This window comes from Chrysemys picta, chromosome 2 (assembly GCF_011386835.1).
Source record: "Chrysemys picta bellii isolate R12L10 chromosome 2, ASM1138683v2, whole genome shotgun sequence".
NCBI lineage: Eukaryota > Metazoa > Chordata > Testudines > Emydidae > Chrysemys > Chrysemys picta.
In genome coordinates, this window is record NC_088792.1 from 186830299 (window position 1) to 186846644 (window position 16346).

The 16346-nt window shown below is 51.2% G+C and overlaps 1 long non-coding RNA gene across 1 annotated transcript; it reads right to left on the bottom strand.

Annotated features, from left to right (window-relative positions):
* Positions 1–1066: 1066 nt before the first annotated feature.
* Positions 1067–7319, bottom strand: LOC135981028 (uncharacterized). The gene is made up of 3 exons (XR_010597983.1): positions 6849–7319; positions 5566–5679; positions 1067–1139 (listed from the first exon to the last, which is right to left on the bottom strand). It is a non-coding gene; the product is annotated as an uncharacterized LOC135981028 (long non-coding RNA).
* Between the last annotated feature and the right edge of the window lie 9027 nt (positions 7320–16346).

A 16346-nucleotide genomic window follows, 5' to 3' on the forward strand; every position in this document is an offset into this window, starting at 1 on the left:
GCAGCAGCTGGTAGAGCCGGTAAACCCCCTCCCTGGCCTGCCGGCTGATGTCCTTGGCTGGGTCACTGACGGACAGAGCTAGCTGTGCCATGTGGTGACCCATCCTGGGGAATTCCGCTGAGTTCTAATGGACGGGAGAGGGAGAGGGGACTCCATCAGCATTTTCCTGTCAGCTCCCAGTCCCCCCCGGGCCAGGACTCTGCTTCCCCTCAGCCCCTCTGCAGGGCCCTCCATGAGGACTTGCTTCCCCAGCTGCTCCAGGATGACAGGGAGGCATGAACCTGGAGCACAGTCCCCTTAAAAGCCCAGAGTCACCACTTAACTAGGACAAGAAGAACTTGACTCAAGCCAGGCTCACTCTCTGCTCTGACTCTGCCTCCCCAAGAGGAACACTCCTAACCCACAGCCCCTGCAGCAGCAGATCCTACAGCCCGTCGGAGCCAGATCACCTACGCCTGGAGTCAGGAAGCTGGGGTCAGAGGTCACTTACGTCAAACTCAGGGAGGGTGATGGTGAATCTGAGCAGGGCAGTGCTGCTCTTAACGGCCCTGGCTCTCTCTCGCGGCACCGTGGACACGATCTAGTAGTTAATGTGCTGTGGGGAAAGGAGGCATTGCACTGACTGCCCTGACCAAGGATGCCCACTTGGGGCCCGGCTAGGAGGACAGACTGGAAAATGGATCTAAGAGTGAAGGTAAAATTGTCCCCACCTCTCTCATCGGGCTCACCTCCAAGATGTACTGGAGCCTGTCGGTGTCTGGGGACTCTGCCAGCAGGTTCCCCAGCATGGCATCCAGGAGGTCTGGCAAGACCCTAGGCAGATCCTGAAAGCAAGGGAGAGCCATGGGTCAGAGTTAGGGAAAGTGGGGCTACACCTGCCACAGGATGGGAAGTGGGGTCTCTGGGAAACACTGGTGAGACCCCCAAACACATATCCTGGCCTCTCTCATTCACATCCCACTGCAGGCAATTAGCAAGGACTCATGGCAGGATGACAGCTGGCTCTTCAATCCATGACTTTAGCATGATCTACCTGCACTTGGGTGGTGTCCTTCTCCATGCCCTTGGTGAAGACGGCGTGCAGGGCAGCTCGGAGGAGGTGGGTCTCCAGCTCTGGCTCCACGGCAGGTGTCATAGTGCTGGCAAGAGAGAGGAGCCGGTATTAGACTGTGCAGTGCGGGGATGGGACTGGCACCAACACGCAGGTGAAACTGCAGGGAAATAGGCACAGGCTGGCGAGAATGGAAACTGAGGCACCGAGCCAGGGAATGACAAGGCCAAGGTTTCTCAGACAGACAGTGGCAGGGCAGGAATAGCCCCTGTTCCCTGGACCCTGCTGCCCCTCCTGTATCTGATCCTGGGAGTGAGCCTCTCCCCAAAGCCGTTGCAATGTTACTGGAGTGAAAAGAACAGCCCAGCCAGGAGAGAGTGACCCTTCCCCGCACCTCTGCCAGAGGAGCCACCCTTGGGCGGTGACCTGGGAGTGGGAGGGGCAGTGACTCCCAGCCCTGCGCCTGAGTTTCCTATTGACCTGTGGGACTTTGGGTAAGTTGCTCCCCGCTCTAGGCTCTGTCCCCAGCAGTCAAATGGGGATTTCATACTTTCCCACTATTGGAAAGTGCTGGGAGAATCCCCCAGCAAAAGCTGCTCTGACAGTGCTAAGCAGCATCTGACCATTAGAGGTCGGAGCGCACTGCCCAGGAGAAGGAGTGTTTGGTTCTGGGCTGTTGGAGTACGGGCTTGCAACCATCTGTGCACACATATTATACTAATTGCATCTAGACCACATCTCCCTAGTTTGTTTGTGAGAATGTCCTTATTAACACCAAGATGGATCACATCTACTGTTTACTTCACTAGGCCCGTAACCCTGCCAAAGAAGGAGCTAGGATTGGTTTGGAATGATTTGTTCTTGACAAGTCCATGCTCACTAGTCCTAAGAACCAAATTGTCCTGTAGGTGCTGACAAACTGATTGTTTAATAAGGGGTTCCAGTATCTTTCCAGGTATGTTAATGGATGGGAAGACGTTCTTTTTCAGGGATCTCTGACGAGAACTGGGGCACAGCACTTAGTTTGTTGAGGCCATAAAATGGAGACAGGCACCTCTTCTCTTCTCCCAGCACCCCAGATACCTAAAAGGGTGGGACTCACATCCCTCAATGGGCTTAAAAAAGACAATGGTTACAATGTGGCCCCAACCATTTCTGGTTTCTGCAGACTAGATGTTTTAGCAAAGTTTAGAATTCCTTGGTGCTCAACACCGTGAAACTCCCCTTTCTCCTTCACAAAGGGCTTTAACGCCCCTTATCTCACCCAGGCTCTCGACTGCCCAAAGTTGGAGAATTGTCCCTGTTCCCACTGCAGAGCACCCCCCACGACACACACACAGAGTCCTCCTGGTGGTGGGAGGGGAACAGAGGAAAGGACAGAAGACTTAAGAGATGAAGAGAAAGGAGGAAGGGATGGAGGAAAAGGTAAAACAAAAAGAACAAACCCTAATGTCCCCAGTGATTCTAAGGGACAAAATCCCAGGTGAGGAATAAAATTCGACCACCTTAAGCTAGTGTTTTCCATGCCTAGAATTCAGCTGGCGCCAGATGCATCAGACTGAACAGGTTCCAAACCTCTCGGAGGCTCTTACCTTCTAAACAGGGACGTCTGTTTTCTAGTAAAATCAGGAAAAAGAAAAGAGAAAACTCAAAAGAGGTTCCTCCTGGCGCTCATGTACATGAACCTAAATACTCTCTCAGTCCTCAAAGAGAGACCTCGAGAAGGAGACTTGCTGAAGCAAAGCTACAGGGGACTCTGAGGTTTCCCTGGCCCTGCGCCCCTGTCCTGCCTGGCTGATGTCAGCATCTCTCTGTGAGATCACCACCTCCCCAGCACCTTTGACCAATAGGCTGAGGTCCTGCAAAAGGCCTTTGTGATGTCACTGCCACACCCACTCCTCCCCTGCAGTGTTAATGTCCTGCCACAGGGCAGACACTTTGGAGGTTTGAGCTACACAAAGAGGAGATACTTAGATCTCAAAAATTAGATAAGATGTTTCAGTCTGAGCTAAGTAGGTGCTGCTTTTAACAATTGCAACATAATAAAATACAAATAAAATAGACTATTTCAGCCATTCTATTATGTCCTAATCTGATCTGAGTAAACAGGATAGGACACCTCATCTTATGCACTGCTCCTAGTGACACTCTCCAATAGATCCCCATTCTCCACCTGCCGGGAGGTAAATAGGGCGGATTGTTATCCCTACTTGAAAGAGGGAGAAGCTGAGGCTGAGAAAGGAGAATTGACTTGTCTTAGGTCACACAGCCAGTCCGTGGCAGAGTTGGGAATAGGACCCAAGAGCCCTGATTTTCAAACTAACCATCGGATCTTGAATTTCAGACATTGAATGACCTGAATAAAGTGCTCTCAAGTGAGTTCCAGACCAGCAAGAGTTCATAGTAATTATTCAGCAAGTATTTTAGGAGAACTGGAATGTTAGAGAAAAGAATGAACTGCAGAGACGCAGCAAAATTTGTCGAACATATGACTGGTTATGACTATTTACTTGGTCTTAAAAGAAAACAACAGGGACCTGAGTCTCCTCCCTGTCAATAACCCCCTGCTCAGCCAATCAGGGTAGAGACCGAGGGGCGGGAGGATGAGGGTTCTCACCAGAGAGCCCAAAGGATGGCCCAGGTCACCGCTGGGGATCACTGTCTGAGCACTATTTCAGCCCCACATTTTTCGGTGGACCTCCCACAATGGGAGTTGTAGAGCAACCCCCATGACACACACACACCCCTCCTGGTGGTGGGAGGGGAACAGGGAAAGGACAAAAGAAGTAAGAGATGAAAAGAAAGGAGGGAGGGATAGAGGAAAAGGTAAAAGAAAAAGGACAAACCTTAATGTCCCCAGAGATTCTAAGGGACAAAATCCCAGGTGGGGAATAAAATTTGGCCACCTTAAGCTAGTGTTTTCCATGCCTAAAATTCAGCTGGAGCCAGATGCAGCAGACTGAACAGGTTCCAAACCTCTCGGAGGCTCTTACCTTCTAAACAGGGACGTCAGATTTCTAATGAAATCAGGAAAAAGAAAGGAGAAAACTCAAAAGAGGTTCCTCCTGGTGCTCACATACACGAACCCAAATACTCTCTCAGACCTCAAAGAGAGATCTCGAGAGGAGACTTGCTGAAGCAAAGCCACAGGGGTCTCTGAGGTTTCCTTGGCCCTGCGCCCCTGTCCTGCCTGGCTGATGTCAGCATCCCTCTGTGAGGTCACCACCTCCCCTGCACCTTTGGCCAATAGGCCGAGGTCCTGCAAAAGGCCTTTGTGATGTCACTGCCACACCCACCCCTCCCCTGCAGTGTTAATGTCCTGCCACAGGGCAGACACTTTGGAGGTTTGAGCTACTCTCTGGGGATCACCCCGCTCAATGAGTGTTCATTCTAGGAAGCAAGCCGGCTAGACAGTAAAACATCACAAGCTGCTCCCAATGCTACACTCGGTTTCTCAGAAATGAGTAGACTTTATGGCCAGAAGAGACAGTTAGAGCATCTAATCTGACCCCCTGCATATCACAGGCCTCCTGTCTATCACAATAGCTACTTTTGGGGCAAACACATTCCGGAAAGGCATCTAGTCTTTATTAATGACATCAAGAGATGGAGAATCCACCACTTTCCTTGGTAGCTTCTTCCTGTGTTCAATCATCCTCGCTGTTGAATATTTGTGCCTTATTTGTCATAGGAATTTGTCTCTTTTCACCTTCCAGCCATTGGGTCTTGTTCTGCCTTTCTCTGCTAGACTAGAGAGCCCTTTAATCCCCAGTATTTTCTCTCCATTAAGGCACATCAACACTTCAATGAAGTCCCCTTCAATCTTCTTTTGATAAGCTAAACAGGTTGAGCTCTTTCAATAGCTCACTAGAAGGCATTTTTCTCCAGCCCTCAGAACATTTGGTGGCTCTTTGCTGCCCCAGCTCCAATTTCTAGGACCATCTTTTTCAAAGGAGGACACCAACACTGGAGGCAGTATTCCAATAGCAGTCTCACTGCTGCTGTGTCACCTCCCTATCCTACTCACGGCTCTGCTCCTTCGTCTAATGATGGCTTTAGCCCTGTTCACCACAGCATCACACTGGGAGCTCATGTTGAGTGGCTTCTCCACTCTGGCCCCTAAATCCTTTTCAGAGTCACTGCTTTCCTGGATACACGTCCCCATTCTGGAGGTGTGGCCGGCGTGCCTTGTTGCCACGCATAGGACCTTGCATTGGGCTCTGCTCAAACTTGTTTTCTTTGAATGGGTCCAGCTGGCCGAATGAGCCAGATCGCTCTGTATCACTGCCCTCTCCCCATCAGGAATTACCACTCTGCCTGTATTTTGTCACCCCCCAATCTTATCCGCAGTGATTGTATGTTTTCTCCCAATTCATTGATAACAATTATTTTAAAAAATTAGTCCTTGAGAGCTTCTTCAGACCCTTAGTACCCAGGACCTGCTCCCCACATCACAGTGAGAAATGCTGTCCAGCCCTGCTGGTACATAGGGGATAAGCACAGAACAAACGTACCTTTAGGAGCTGTGTTGTCCATAGGCTCTGAACAACATGTGGGGGTCAGCAGATTACAAACGCACGACAGACCTGTAGTGTAGACAGGTCCCAACTGTGTCTCGGTTTCCCACCCTGTAAAATGGGGAGAACAAACAAAACCTTGATTAGCTCCATTTGATAGCTGGGGAAACCGAGGCACCCAGCGGTGCAGAGACTCGCTCATGGTCCCAAAGCCAGGAATAGAAAACAGTAGATCTGATAGCCAGGCCTGGGACCTAACCCTGGTTTTCCTGGCCTTGCTGCTCTAAGTTTAGTCACAGCCTCCATGTCTTTTCCCCCGTGTCCCTTAACCCCACGTCACTGCAGAAGAGAGATTTTCTGGTAGCCAGCTGGCTCTCCTGCATGTGGATGTCGTTCCAAAAGACATGCTCTGGCTCAGTCCCATGCTATGGTTGGCTGAAGGAACCACTTGGTCACATTCTAGGCCCTGAGTTATACAGGAGGGGCGACTAGATGCACATAATGGTCCTTTCTGACCTGAACCTCTATCAATCGCTACATTTTCTGCTGCTAGGAAGAGAACTCTGGACCTATTTTCTCTCATTCACTTTCAGTCGGAATAATTTCAATCCAGGCCAAAGGATTTCCTCTTCCATTGTGTCTTCAGCACCTTTGCGAGCAACCAGTTACTGTTACCCACAGGTTTCCAGTTTCAACCTGTCCCAGGGTGAGATGGCCAGGAAAGGGGTTGGAGCTCAACTGCACCTGGCCCAGGTGATGCAGCTCCCTAGGGTGAAGGGAATAAGTGTGGGGGTCACGTGACAAGACGCAGCCTGTGATTAGGACCCAGGCCTGCTGAGAGATAGAAGGGCAGCCTGTGCTCAGCCAGGAGAGAGACCCCAAGGGAAGCAGGCATGGGAGGGGCTTGGAGAGTCCTTTAAAGGTCAGGGACAAGCTGGGAAGGGGCCAGGTTGAGCACTAAGGACCAGGCCTAGGAGGGAAAGACAGGGCAGTTTAGGAGATGGGGCAGATAGTCCAGTTGGTTTCGGCTCCCAGGACCAGACACCCAGAGGTGAAGGTGATTGTCGGGGCTTCTGTCCTTCTTCCCCAGTGTAGATTTGATAGTGGAGAAGACTGATGCCGTAAGGGGGAAGTGAGTTACCCCAAGGTCACCCAGTGAGTTTATATCACAAATGCATACTCGGAAGGATCCAATAGAAACATGGATTTTCCAGTCTCTTCTTTCTAGGAGTCCCCAGGGCTAAGGTAAAACCCCTGCTGCCCCTCCCCATTCTGCTCACCTCCAAGATGTGCTGGAGTTTGTCTGTGCTGGGGGGTGCTGTCAGCAGGATCGAGAGCTCGTCATCCATGTTCTCGGCGCAGGCCTTGCTCAGAGCCTGCCAGCGGAGGGAGACCAGGGGTCAGGAGCCTGCATTAGCACCCGTGTGCCATTGATCAGGAGCTGGCTGAGGTAAGTGCCGCCTGGCTGGAGCTCGCACCCAGAAACCCTGCCCCAGGTTGGAACCCCCTCCCACACCCAAATTCCCTCCCAGACCTCACACCCGGCACCCCAACCCCCTGCCCCAGGTCGGAATCCCCTCCTGTACCCTAATCCCTCCCAGACCCCACACCCCCACCCGTAGGGTTACCATACGTCCGGATTTTCCCGGACATGTCCGGCTTTTGGGGGCTCAAATCCCCGTCCGGGGGGAAATCCCCAAAAGCCGGGCATGTCCGGGAAAATCGGGAGGTCAGCCGGCCCGCGGGGAGCCGGTCAGCCGGGCCGGCGGGAAGCCGGGCCGGCCGGGCCGGCGGGGAGCCAGGCCGGCGGGGAGCCGGGTCGGCCGGGCCCGCGGGGAGCCGGGCCGGCGGGGAGCCGGGTCGGCCGGCGGGGAGCCGGGTCGGCCGGGCCCGCGGGGAGCCGGGCCCGCGGGGAGCCGGGTCGGCCGGGCCCGCGGGGAGCCGGGTCGGCCGGGCCCGCGGGGAGCCGGGCCGGCGGGGAGCCGGGTCCGCCAGGCCCGCGGGGAGCCGGGTCAGCCGGGCCCGCGGGGAGCCGGTCAGCTGGGCCGGCGGGGAGCCGGGCCCGCGGGGGGCCGGGAGCCGGGGGGGTGCGCCGGGCCGCCGGGGGCCGGCAGTGCTGGGCGGGCCGGGGGTGGTCGGCCGGGGCCGGCACCCCAGGGCCCGAGCTGACCCAGGCTGGAAACGCCGGGGGGCCAGCCTGGGCCGCGCCTCCTCCCCCCACTCCCCCCTTACCTGCTTCAGGCTTCCCGCGAATCAAATATTCGCGGGAAGCAGGGGAGGGGGCGGAGACTTTGGGGAGGGGGCGGGGTTGGGCGGGGCTGGGGGCGGGGCTGGGGGCGGGGCCGTGGAGTGTCCTCCATTTGGAGGCACAAAATATGGTAACCCTAAGAGTGGCTGATAAGACTGTGAGCCACGCCTGTATTTTTCCAGAGGCAAGGTTGCAAGTAAAAGTCAGCAGAAGAGACATTTTACATCTTGGCTGTTTTCTCTCTCTTTTTTTGTGCATTTGTCTTATTTTGTCTTAAAGGAAGCAAGATAGAACATTAACAACAACTCCAATCCATCTCAGCTAACTGTCTTTTCCCCAGAAATGACAGTTATTACCATCTTTAATAACATCTAAAAGACACTCAGACAAGGAGTTTTCCTCATATATATTCTCTACACATAAAGGGAAAATGAATAAAGGATATTATTAAAGTAAAAGATTTACGTAATATTTTGCTTTTTAAATGCTTTAACTGTTTTTCCTTCTTTTTCTGTATCTTTAATAAAAGGTTATAAACAGATTTTAATGAAATTGTTGCCAGGGAACTAAACAGTCCGAAGTCTCTGTCCTCAAACCCATGAACCATGTTTAATTGTTTAGTGTTGTACAGTGACAGGGTCATGTTAATAACTTTGACTCTAGGCCTATTTATTCCATCAAAATTAGTACAGCAGTGGTACAAGGAAGCTGCTCTGGCTATAGTCAGGGGTGGCAGGTTTGTATAATTTTTGGTGGGGCCCAGAACGGGTTCAAGTGCCCCCCCTCACCCCCGCACACACCTGCCTAAGGCTCTGGGAGGGAGTTTGGGTGCTGGGTGCAGGCTCTGGGCTGGGGCAGGGAGCTGGGGTGCAGGAGGAGGTTTGGTCTCTGGGAGGAAGTTTGGGTGCGTGAGGTTTGTGAGCTCTGGGAGGGAGTTTGGGTGCTGGCTGTGGGCTCTGGGCTGGGGCAGGGGGTTGGGGTGCAGGAGAGAATGAGGGGTGTGGCGCTTACCTTGGTCCGTGCCTGAAAGCGACCTACACACCCCTCTGGCAGTGGCTCCTAGGCGGGGGTCTCCGTGCACAACTGCCCACAGGCACCGCCCCCATAGCACCGATTAGCCACAGTTCCCAGCCAATGGGAGCTGCGGAGTTGGCGCTCAGGGCAGGGTCAGCATGCGGAGACCCTGGGGCCCATAAGGTCGTTCTGGCCGCTTCCGGGAGCAGCGCGGAGTCAGGCCGGGCAGGAAGCCACCTTAACCCTGCTATGCTGCCGGTGGTGGCAGCGGCGACTGGGGGGCCCCAGGTCCTTTTAAATTGCCCGGGGGTGGCAGGCAGGGCTGGGAGATGCTTTGGGGGAGGCACGTGGGGGTGGCATGTGGGGCCCGGGGAGAGATCTGGCCCCAAACATTGGTGGAGCTGGGCCCCCAGGCCCTGAATATTCCTGGAACATGGGCACCATGGGCCCATATAACTCGCCACCCCTGGCTATATTATCAATGTACCTGGTCCTTTCCTAGGTGAAATTCTATTTTTCCCATTCCACACTTCTTAATGACTTCTAAGTAGAGCCTCGCCCCCCCATTAGCTCAGCAAAGATAATGTTCTTGCATTTTTATTCATGGTAGAGCAATATGGTAGGTAGAGTGGGAGATCCTCTGTTTGCCTCCCACAACCCAAGTATATTGGTTGGTATGTTTTACTCCTCCCTTCCTTCCTCCACTTCCAATGAAGATTTCATATGTTATTGGGTGGCTGTGGCCCTGAAGCCTTTGAGGAGTAAAATTCTTTATATGCATACACATCTTTAGGGGCTTTCATCTCAGCAGGAGGGGAAGAGCAAAGATGGGGAACAATGTTCACTTGTCTGTTCTAAGAAGCAAGCAGAATCAGGCAGCATGGGCAACCGCCATATTGGAAAGAGCAAACATAAATACATTTCTTGTTATATAGGGTTACCATACGTCCGGATTTCCCCAGACATGTCCTCCTTTTGTGTGCTAAAAATAGCGTCCGGGGGGAATTTGTAAAGCACTCACAATGTCCGGGATTAGCAGAGCGAGTGGCTTGGAGGGCTGCAGGGAAGTCCCGGGCTGGACTCAGGAGCAGCTGTAGAGGAGCCGGATCCGCCCTGCATTCTGAGCCAGCAGCTCCCTTGCAGCCCAGTCCAGCAGCACTGTGCAGGGCCAGACCGGGTTTTGTTGTGCAGGGCCAGACCGGGTTTTGTTGTGCAGGGGAGCTCAGCCACGTGTCCGGCTCGGCTGCACAGAGCCCAACACTCTGTTCTGAGCAGCAGGGTAAGGAGGTCAGGGGGCAGGAAGGTTCTGGAGGTGGAGGTCAAGAAACGGGGGGGGCTTTTTGGGGGGAGTGGAGAAAGTTTTGGGCAGTCAGGGTACAGGTAGGGGGTAGGGTCCTGGGGGGCAGTTGGGGGGGGTCTTAGGAGGGGGCAGTTAGGGGACAAGGAGCGGGGGGGGGTAGGGGGCTGGGAGTTCTGGGGGGGAGCTGTCAGGGGGCAGGAGTGGGGAGAGGGATCGGAGCAGTCAGGGGACAGGGAGCAGAGGGGTTTAGATGGGTTGGGAGTTCTGGGGGGGGCTGTCAGGGGGCAGGAGTGCGGAGAGGGATTGGAGCAGTCAGGGGACAGGGAGCAGAGGGGTTTAGATGGGTTGGGAGTTCTGGGGGGGGGCTGTCAGTGGGTGGGGAGTGGTTGGATGGGGCGTGGGAGTCCCAGGGGTCTGTCTGGGGGTGGGGGTGTGGATAAAGGTTGGGGCAGTCAGGGGACAAGAGGCAGGGAGGCTTAGATAGTCCTGGGGGGCAGTTAGGGGCAGGGGTCCCAGGAGGGGGTAGTCAGGGGACAAGGAACGGGGGGAGGGTTGGGAGGTCAGGGGGGGGCGGGAAGTGGGAGGGGCAGGGGCGGGGCTAGGGCGGGGCTCCTCCCGTCCTCTTTTTTGCTCGCTGAAATATGGTAACCCTATGTTATAGGCTATTTAATGGAATAGAAAGAGTCGGAGTAATGTGGTTCTGGGGAAAATTTAGGCTCCTAAGTAATTGAGGTGCTTTTGAAAATTTTACCCCTAGTCTCAATTGTTTAGATTAAGACAAATATTGCACTAATTTTAAACAAGATATTTCTAAGGTACTGAGGGGGAAGCAGAAAGGTGTATCTGCAATCCATCTCCTCTGGCTCTTTTTGTACACGTGTCAGACTTAAGACCCTGATCCTGCAAACATCTATGTATCTCAGGCAGAGCTAGGCACCTCTCTGCAGCTTGGTCTTAGGCCTTATCTCTGTGAGAGGGGCAGGGCTTAATATGTCTCTCCTGGCATCTCCCATTGCCTGTCTTAGGCAGCTCCCCCACTAGAGTGCTGGCTTTGTGGATCACAATCTAAGGCAACTATCCCTCATTCATTGTATAGGATCCTAGTCACTTAACTCAGGCTTTGTGGATCACAGTATTGTCCCTATGATTTGCGAGGCACCTAAAGTTAGGTGCTGCAATGCCTAAGTCTCTGTGGATGTCGGACTAAAAATTTATGTTAGTCACTGAAGTCAGCAGCTATGTCTCTGAATACTCAGAGAGAACAGAGTTGTGGTTTTTTTACATAGATTTTCTCAAAGTAAAATGGCACGTTAGAGATCCGTTGTATGTGAGGACGTGGGCCCTAACACTGTTCCAAGAGACAGCTTAATGATTCACACAATTCTAAACTAAAGAAAAATCTAGGAGGGGAAAGGCACTTTTCAGCTTTCTCCTTTCATATTTCTCCATTGAAGCATGAGGGATCACTATACTTGTAGGAAAATCTCTCATTTTAACAAGGAGGAGGCTATCATGGACGCTCAGGGGAGAGTTAATTAACAGCAATGGGGATCGCGATAAACTGGCATGCATTGTGACTAACTACTTTGAAGATTGTGTATGGATGATGATAATTTCTTTGAGGATATTTTAATAAGACTGCAACCTTATAAAAACAAACAAATAACACAGAGAAAGAGACAAATTACAAAGTTGTTTGTTGAATGCACAGGAACATAATATAAAATAATACTCTGACCAAAGGAACTGAAATGTTAAGCAAATTGATGTTACACTGCCATCTAGTGGACTCCTAAAGGATGCTAAAGCCTAGTTTTTACAACGTATCTAACTTTGAGGGTATGTCTGCACTGAAATTGAAGGTGTAATTGCATCTCGGGTAGACATATCAACAGGAGTTTTATCCGCACTAGCATAGCCAAAAGTAGCTATGAAGATGTGCAGCACAGATCCTAGTGCAGGCTAGGAACGTTAGTACATACCCAGGGTTTTGGGTGAACTTGGACTCGAAGCTTGTGCCACCGTGTCTTCACTGTATTTTCAACCACACTAACTAGATTAAAGCTGGTATGGATATGCCTACCCAGCTGCAGTCACACCTTAAGGGACAAATTCAGCCCTGGAGTAAAATTTCAGAATTGCTATTGTCTTTATTAGGAATTACACCTGCTTACTCCAAGGCCTGGTCTACACTATGACTTTAACTCAGATTTAGCAGCTTAAATCGAATTAACCCTGCACCTGTCCACACAACTAAGTTATTTATTTCGAAATAAAGGGCTCTTTAAATCGATTTCTGTACTCCACCCCGACGTGCGGAGTAGCGCCAAAATCGATATTGTCATTTCGAATTAGGGTTAGTGTGGCCGCAATTTGATGGTATTGGCCTCCGGGAGCTGTCCCACAGTGCACCATTGTGACCACTCTGGACAGCAATCTGAACTCGGATGCACTGGCCAAGTAGACAGGAAAAGCCCCGCGAACATTTGAATTTCATTTCCTGTTTGCCCAGCGTGGAGAGCACAGGTGACCACAGATAACTCAGCTCATCAGCACAGGTAACCATGCAGGCCGATAATCGAAAAAGAGCACCAGCATGGACCGTACGGGAGGTACTGGATCTGATCGCTATATGGGGAGAGGATTCAGTGCTAGCAGAACTTTGTTCGAAAAGACGAAATGCCAAAACTTTTGAAAAAATCTGCAAGGGCATGATGGAGAGAGGCTGTGACGGGTTGGATCACAGAAACCCCCTTGGGAGCTGCCACCCGATGTGCAAAGACTACCCCTGCTTCTGCTTTCCCTGCCAGCTCAGGACTCCAGCACCCTGTCTTGCTGAGCCAGACACTCCCGTCTGGCTCCAGACACAGATCCAGGGTCTGAATCTCCTGTCCCAAAGCTGCAGGTTACCTAAAAACAGCTTACAGAAGTGCGCTTGTCTTTAGCACTCAGATGCTCAACTCCCAATGGAGTCTAAACCCAAATAAATCCGTTTTACCCTGCATAAAGCTTATGCAGGGCAAACTCATAAATTGTTCGCCCTCTATAACACTGATAGAGAGATATGCACAGTTGTTTGCTCCCCCAGGTATTAATACATACTCTGAGTAAATTACTAAATAAAAAGTGATTTTATTAAATACAGACAGTAGGATTTAAGTGGTTCCAAGTAGTAACAGACAGAACAAAGTAAGTCACCAAGCAAAATAAAATAAAATGCGCAAATCTATGCCTAATCAAACTAAATACAGATAATCTCACCCTCAGAGATGTTTCAGTAAGTTTTTCTCAGACTGGACACCTTCCAGGCCTGGGCACAATTCTTTCCCCTGGTACAGCTCTTGTTGCAGCTCAGGTGGTAGCTAGGGGATTCTTCATGATGGCTTCTCCCTCTCTCTGTTCTCTTCCCCCCCTTTATATATCTTTTGCATAAGGCGGGAACTCTTTGTCTCTCTGGGTTTCCACCCCCCCTCACTGGAAAAGCACCAGGTTAAAGATGGATTCCAGTTCAGGTGACATGATCACATGTCACTGCAAGACTTCATTACTCACTTGCCAGCACACACATATACAGGAAGACTCACAGGTAAATACAGCCATCTGCAGACAATGGGAGTCATCAGGATTCCAAACCATCATTAATGGTCCACACTTTACACAATTACAATAGGCCCTCAGAGTTACATTTTATATTTCTAGTTTTAGATACAAGAGTGGTACATTTATACAAATCAGATGATCACACTCAGTAGATTATAAGCTTTGTAATGATACCTTACAAGAGACCTTTTGCATGAGGCATATCCCAGTTACTTACATTCACTTATTACCGTATTTTCTCTAAAACTATCTCAGTTACATTATATTGACTTATTATCAAGTTTTTATAAAACCATATAGACTGCACAATGTCACAGAGGCCACAATAGGGACTCAGATCAGTGCCGCGTGAAAGTCAAGGAGCTCAGACAAGCCTATCAAAAAACAAAGGAGGCAAACGGTCGCTCCGGGTCAGAGCCGCGGACATGCCGCTTCTATGCCGAGCTGCATGCAGTTCTAGGGGGGCCGCCACCACTACCCCACCTTTGACCGTGGATTCCGAGGCGGGGATAATCTCATCAGCTACACCTGAGGATTCTGCGGACGGGGAAGAGGAGGAGGAGGAGGAGGACGAGCTTGCGGAGAGCACCCAGCACTCCGTTCTCCCCAACAGCCAGGATCTTTTTCTCAGCCTGACTGAAGTACCCTCCCAACCCTCCCAAGCCAGTATCCAAGACCATGACCCCAGGTGAGTTTACCTTTTAAAATATAAAACTTGCTTTTAAAACAAGCGTTTTTTAATGATTACTTTGCCCTGAGGACTTGGGATGCATTCACAGTCAGTACAGCTACTGGAAAAGTCTGTTAATGTGTCTGGGGATGGAGCGGAAATCCTCCAGGGACATCTCCATGAAGCTCTCCTGGAGGTACTCCAAAAGCCTTGCCACAAGGTTTCTGGGCAGTGCAGCCTTATTCTGTCCTCCATGGTAGGACACTTGACCATGCCATGCTTGCAGCAAGTAATCTGGTATCATTGCATTACAAAGCCTGGCAGCGTATGGTCCCGGTGTTTGCTGGCATTCAAGCAACATCCGTTCTTTATCTCGCTGTGTAATCCTCAGGAGAGTGATATCGCTCATGGTAACCTGGTTGAAATATGGGAATTTAATTAAGGGGACAGAGGTGGCCGTTCCTACTGGGCTGTTTGCCTGTGGCTGAAAAGAAATCCTTCCCTGCAGTTAGCCAAGCGCGGGGTGGGGGGGCGGAATTGGCCCTGAGCTTTTCACGTTTGGCTAGCAGGGATCTTCCCTGTTACCAGCCACGCGGTGGGGGGAGGGGTACAGCGATCATCCCAGATAATTCATGGCAGGAGAGGGGGTTGGGGGGGTTAGTTTGGTTTCTGCAGGGATCTTCCCTGATACCAGCCACGCGGTGGGGGGAGGGATAAAGCGATCATCCCAGAGAATTGGATGGGGGGGGGGGTTAGTTTGTTTTCTGCTGCTGAAGGTTAACAGGAAAACCGCAGCAGTCTATGGGCTTTGCTTGGTATGTGGGAAAGGAGGGTGCAGAAACTGAAAGACAATGGCTTACCATGGCCGCATTCAAGCTGAATTCTGTTGCCCGGACCTGCGTCTGTGATCTCTAACACCAACGCCACAGGCACTCAATATTAAGATGGAAAATGCGACCTTGTACTGAAATCACATGTGCTATGTAATGTGAATAGTGTTGTTCACCATGAAAGAGTATAAGCATTGTTCTGTAAAATGTATCATTTTAAAAACTTCTCTCCTTTTTTTCAACCCTCCCTCCAGCAGCTGCAAATTTTTCAAGCCTCCCTCCTCCGTCCCGAAGGCTATCTCAGATAAGGTGGCGGAGAAAGAGGACGCGAGACGAGATGTTCACGGAAATAATGGAATGTACCCACAATGAAAGAGCTCATTTGAGTGAGTGGAAGGACACGGTATCTAAATTTAGGAAAGATGCCAGTGAACGTGAGTTCATGAGGGACGCTCGAGATGAGAGGTGGCAGGCTGCAATGCTGGGGCTGCTGCGTGATCAAATGGACATGCTCCGGCGTCTGGTGGAGCTTCAGGAACGGCAGCAGGATAACAGACTGCCGCTGCAGCCACTGTATAACCTCCCTTCCCCCTCACCATGTTCCATATCCTCCTCACCCAGACGTGTAAGAACACGGGGCGGGGAGAGCCTCCGTGCACCCTCCCACTCCACCCCAGTGGACAGCCCAACCAAAAGGCTGTCATTATATTGAATTTTTTCAGTGGCCTTTTACTTCCCTCCTATCCTCCTCCCAAACCTCACCCAGATTACCTTGTCGGTTCTCTCCCTATGTTTATAATCAATTAATAAAGAATACATTATTTTTAAACGATAGTGACTTTATTTCCTTTGAAAGCAAGCTGGGGAAAGGGGGAGGGTGGGTTCTTTACAGAGAAAGAGTCAATAAAGGGGGCGGGTTTTCATGAAGGAGAAACAAACAGAAATTTCACACTGTAACCTGTCCAGTCATGAAACTGGTTTTCAAAGCTTCTCTGATGCACAGCGCTTCCTGGTGTGCTTTTCTAATCACCCTGGTGTCTGGCTGCGCGTAATCAGCGGCCAGGCGATTTGCCTCAGCCTCCCACCCCGCCATAAAGGTCTCCCCCTTACTTTCAC